Raw genomic sequence first — 5,658 nt, forward strand, 5'->3', positions numbered from 1 at the left:
TATCACTATGTCCCTAGGAATCTCCGGGGGGGGGGGCGTCACTATGTATAAATTTTGTATATCACGTGCAATCAAGGACTATTTCTAAAACTCCTTATCTTTGAATTTTGTAGAAATAAAATACACCCTTTTCATATTCAATCTATAATTTCTTTCCCAAAACCATTTTACGGTGCCCTTCTGTATGTGAAAATGTGACCAAAAATGAAATTTAATAACTCCTTCTGCTGCACGCACGTGATAGTCACATAATTATTAAGTGACCACCCCCGAGCTGGGAATCCATCTCTAAGAACCATATAGATTTTTAGTAGAGCTAACCTTTGTAGATCTCATCTAGCTTCTTGATGAGATCGCAACTTTGTACATATCTTAAAATAAATAAATTTATGGCATCTTGAATTTAATAAAGATAGTTGCTTTCCAAATTTTGTCTTGAGTTGTAGAAGTTTAAAGCACTTGGTATTGCATTAAGTTTAATCAAACCATCGGCAAGCGTACTATTACGTAGATACCATCAGATGCTTTATACACAGCCGTACAAGAGAAAAAACTTCTCCTAGAACAAGCCCAACCACCCACATTCAAAGGCGACGGAACCCATATCGAGCGCGATGCTGAAGCCTGGATTGAGTCAATGGAAGACTATTTTGAAGCTGCAAGGACCCAACCTGTAAAACAAACTATGCTTGCAATGTTTCGTCTTACTAGCGATGCAAGAATATGATGGAAACAACATTGCAAGGACTTGGGTGTTTCAGGATCTTCTCAGTCTTGGGAGGATATTAAAGAAACGGTTACAACACTATATCTTCCACCCGCTTATCAAGATGCCAAAATGAATGAGTTCTTTGCTCTAACATAGTTATCCTTATTGGTGGGAGAGTATTACTCCAAATTTATAACCTTGCAAAGGTATGCCCCAAAAATGTCCATTGAATAGCACGTAGCACGGTTCTGTCAAGGATTGAATAATCCCTTGGATATCCGTTTTGAAGCATTGAGACCCACATCACTTTAGGATGCTCTCTTAAGGGAAACACCTCTGGCTAAAGAAACGGCTAGGAATCAGGGAAGAGGAAATTTTGGAAACCAAAGGTCCAGGCCGAATAGTTGGAGCCCCAGACCTGTTGATCAAGCGTATCAACCTCACTCTGTAGCAGCCGCAACTACAAAAACTCAACTTGAGCATCCTGATGTTCATTGTTATGAATGTAATGAGATAGGACATTATAGGAATAGGTGTCCCAAAAGAAGTGTAGCAACTACTACAAATGAAACTCATATAGCACCAAATGGTAGAGGCCAAGTTGTTCGTCGTGGAGGAAGGAACAATGGAAGAGGTCGTGGAAGAGGAGCAATGGCTCAAAATCATGTCATTATTAGGGAAGAGCCAATAGCAGGAGACCTAGCTAATGAGAGAGTAATTTTACACCATTGAAACTTGAGAAAGGAATCTTAGGAACATAGGCATCATCGAACACCTCATTAAATGGAAAGATTTTCCTGAAGAAGATGAAACGTGGGAAGACGAATTAACTCTCCTTAAAGATCATCCGGTCTTACCTTTGACCTGAGGACATCTCAATTCTTCAAGTTGGGGAGAATGTAAGGTCTCTCCCACCTTTGGAGAGGGGATTCCCATGTAAAGAAATACATATCAGGCCATTCTAGTCATATACAAAAAGTTACTATTTTTGGTATTTTTTCATCTCTAATAAGCTAATGATAAATATATTGTTGTAAGGTTTTTAAGATTTTTTTTTTTTAATCATTTTCTTTCAAAAATAGAAAGTTTTGAGGTGCTTACACCCACCTACACACAACTATCTCGTCAAAATCCTACCCGTCCAAAATTTCCATAAAATAGCTGCCTGCTCCAAAAATTTCTAAATATAGCAGGTGTGTGTGCATCTGAAACGTTAACTTATCATCCTCAAGCTTGTCTTTTAATAGAAAACTTCATAATTAAATTTTGATAAGCCAAGCTCACTGTAGACAATTAATTTTCATCCTAGTGTTAATAAATTGTTTCCTAAGTCCTAGGTATATATGTGCATGTGTATGTATGTCCATGGATGCCCATAGATGACCCATATGCATGGACCCATCTCTTATAGAATAATTGACTATGAGCATACGGACCCTAAATGAGGTGTATCACCCAAAAAGGGTAAAGAGAAAGGGGGTGGGCTAGGGAGGTATGGGGCTCATCTGGGCAACAAGGAACCTCCAAACTCTATATAAAGGGCATTCACACGTAATTTTACACACACTTGGGAGAAGGGAGCTTTGTTGTTGTGGCAAACAACTTGGTGACTACTGCATCAAAGCTTTGAGAGATCAATAATTCCAAAGCACATTTGGGTAATGTCAATCTATTATTCAATCAAGTTATTATCAATCTCTTCTCTCAATTGGAATTCTTTCCAATTGCTGCCATATTATTATTCAATCGGAATCCTTTCCAATTACTACCATATTATTATTCAATTGGAATCCTTTCCAATTGCTGCTCTATTATCAAATGCTATACTCTTGTTTACCTATCCTCAATTGAAAATCAACAATAATTATACCTATTTTATGATGATTTCTCTAAATTATAAAAGTAATGAAAGTCTTACTGCTCGATTACATGATCATTTATGTTTACTGCGTGCACAATTTTTCCTCAATGTAACCTAGATGCTTGCATGAATTAGCTAATCATATTCAAGAATTTTGTTCGACCAAAATGATGGATTGTTTTTGTAAGTAGATATAAGTGATTAACCATGTGATTAGTGTATGGGTTCTAATGCATGTTTATCATAAGGTTATGGCAAGATTAAGCTGGCATATGTTTTTGGGTTGATGTGTGTGTTAACCCTCACGGATCATGGACACCCCATCACCTACGATGGACGTGTATTATGTATTTGGTAGAGTCAGGTACCGGGCTTGTCGGACCAATAGGAAAAGGGTAAGAGTGATCGCCGATGAGAGGCGCACTCTAGCTGGGACATTCAAGGGATTAGTTGGCTAAGTATGGGCGCCCAAGTGTGAATGGGGTGAGCTCATATAAAAGCCAACTAAACCTAAAATTCACTCATTCTCTCATTTGTGCAATAGAAGAGTGCTCTTGCTCCATCTCCATCTCCATCTTCTTCTTCTTCACCTCCTTGTGTGTGTGTGTGTGTGTGTGTGTGTGTGTGTGTGTGTGTGTGTGTGTGTGTGTGTGTGTGTGTGTGTGTGAGAGAGAGAGAGAGAGAGAGTGTGTGTGATCGAGCATTGCTACAAAGGCACGGCGGCAGCGAAGCGGTTGAGCACGGCACGACTGCAGCTTCTTCTTCATCGCGGCGAGGAATCCACCACGAAGGCGAGCGTAGAGCGGTGAGTGACACATCCTTTGCTCTCTTGAGCTTGCTAAGATTAGTCTTGTTGTGTGCTTGGAGCCATTTGTGGCTCGCACACGGTGTATCGGCAAGTCCCTTGCTTCGACAGTGCGGCAAGGAGTGCACGTTTTTGGTGCCGTTGCCGGGGAAATGCCCTACACTAAGCTCAGTTAAGCACTTTACGCTTACTTGTGATGCAATTTCAATTGAAGGATTTGTGAAGAAGGAAGGTGTGTGGTTGTGTGGAGAAGGATTTGTGAAGAAGGAAGGTGTGTGGTTGTGTGGAGAAGATTTTTGTTACACTGTACTATCTTTTTTGTTTTCTGTAAAGGAGTTACAATTTTTTTTTGCAATGTACTGTTAGAATTAAGGTATTAGCTATGGAATGTTAGTTCTGTAAGGTTCAATGTTAGTTTTGTACGGTTAGTTTTGTAGATCTGTTAGCTACTGTAGTACTGTGTAAACAGTGTTAGAGTGTGTGTGGCAGTATCTCTATTAGCTGTAAGTAGATAAGTTAGGTGTAGGTTAAGTGTGTGTGTGCGTGCATACACGGCGCAGCCGCGGCGATTTTTTATTTTTTTTTAATCTTTTTTTTTTTTTTTTAAAGGATCGGGCTGGGGATCATTCCCCAAGCTCAAGCCCAAACCCAGACCTCAGTCCTCAGTTTTAAAATATAGTTTATACACCTTTTTATATTTAAAAACTATTTTTAGGATTTCGAGGACTATAAAAACTATTTTTAGGATTTCGAGGGCTTCACGTAGCCGAATAGGGAGCTGTAAAGCACGGCACGTTCCTTTAGCCAAAACGCTCGTCTTGAGCTATTACACGCCATATTTTGTGGCTCGGTTACAAAAAATAGCCAAGAATAACGAAAAACTTGGGTTATAAACACCGAAAAAAAAAAAAAAAAACTAAGTGAGCGGCCTTCACGGGCACTCACCAACGCGCTTAGAGTGTGGAAGTCATATGAACCTACGCTCTGGATGAGTGTTAGAGCACAAGCATATTGGTAGTGCCTCCATTTACGCGGGCACCCATTATTCCTCCACCCTAGGTTCTGGACCTTCGACCGGGACTCAAGGTAGAGCGACCCAAGATCCTCATATCGCGTCTAGTGATTCTTCCTCTGACTACGAAGTCATGGAGGGGTATCCTACACCAAACCCTGATAGTTCAAGTCAAGACATGCATGCCATGGGCCCACGGCTCGGGTCCAGCGTGTTTAGCCGCTTAAAAGAGACCCTTAGTAGAGCTACTCGCTCCGAACATGCGGTTAATGAAATAAATGAAGGGAGTGGGGAAGTAAATTTGTCATTCATACCTAAAATAGACCCTATGATTCTTGAGAGTGTGCATGTGAATTTTCCATCCACTGCACCTCCTGATCCTTTACGACTATCTCCCTCTGAGGTTTTACTACCCGATGGCAGGAGTCTTGCCGAAGTACAAGAGATCGAACGCTATATGCAAGCAACAAGGGAGAGGGAAATTGAGAACCTACGAAGGCTAGAACAAAGTCGAGCCCTGAAAGCAAAGGCTCCTATGACAACAATCATGCCAGCCGAGCAACCGAGTGCTCCCAAGGTAGCAGTCACGGAGGGGCAAGCTATGGGGAGCAATAATGCTTCCACTTCAAGGGAAACCTCCAGCACGCCAGGCCTAGATGGGATATTCCTAAACGAAAATTGGGAGTATGACCTACAAGCAGAAGCTTTAACTGATCGGTACACAGGACATACCTATCATGTGGGTTAGTTAGATGTTCTACAATCCACATCGGGTGCTACTAGCATAGATGAACAACAACAGAAAGTTTGTGATGTCCTCCACAGGATTGTCGAGTTAGAAAGACAGAACACAGGGATCAACATGCCTTCAACACGCCTAATGAGATTCTTGGATACGGGAAAGGCCAACCAACCCTGTCACAAATGGAGACTCCCTCAGTGAGCCCCATTGATCCTCCATATGTTGTTTTGCCAGGAGCCTCAGTACAATCTGAGCCCACAAGTGGCAGCTTTACCTTCCCAGATCTAGCTCATCTTTCTCTTAATGACACTACGGCTACCATGCATATCCCAGTGGTGAGCATGACAAGAAGTACACCATGGAGTTCGTTTGTTAATACTGCGCCGATGCCTAGTAGCACAGTGCCCCCAACTATACCTACATGTATGTATCAATCATGTGCACCTGTCGTACCTCAGCCTCATGTAGCTCCTACACCTCCGATTATTCCAAGAGCTTACAATGGAATTATCCAAGCTCTTATACAAGT

Source organism: Adiantum capillus-veneris, chromosome 30, assembly GCF_014529385.1.
Source record: "Adiantum capillus-veneris isolate H3 chromosome 30, ASM1452938v2, whole genome shotgun sequence".
Lineage (NCBI taxonomy): Eukaryota > Viridiplantae > Streptophyta > Polypodiopsida > Polypodiales > Pteridaceae > Adiantum > Adiantum capillus-veneris.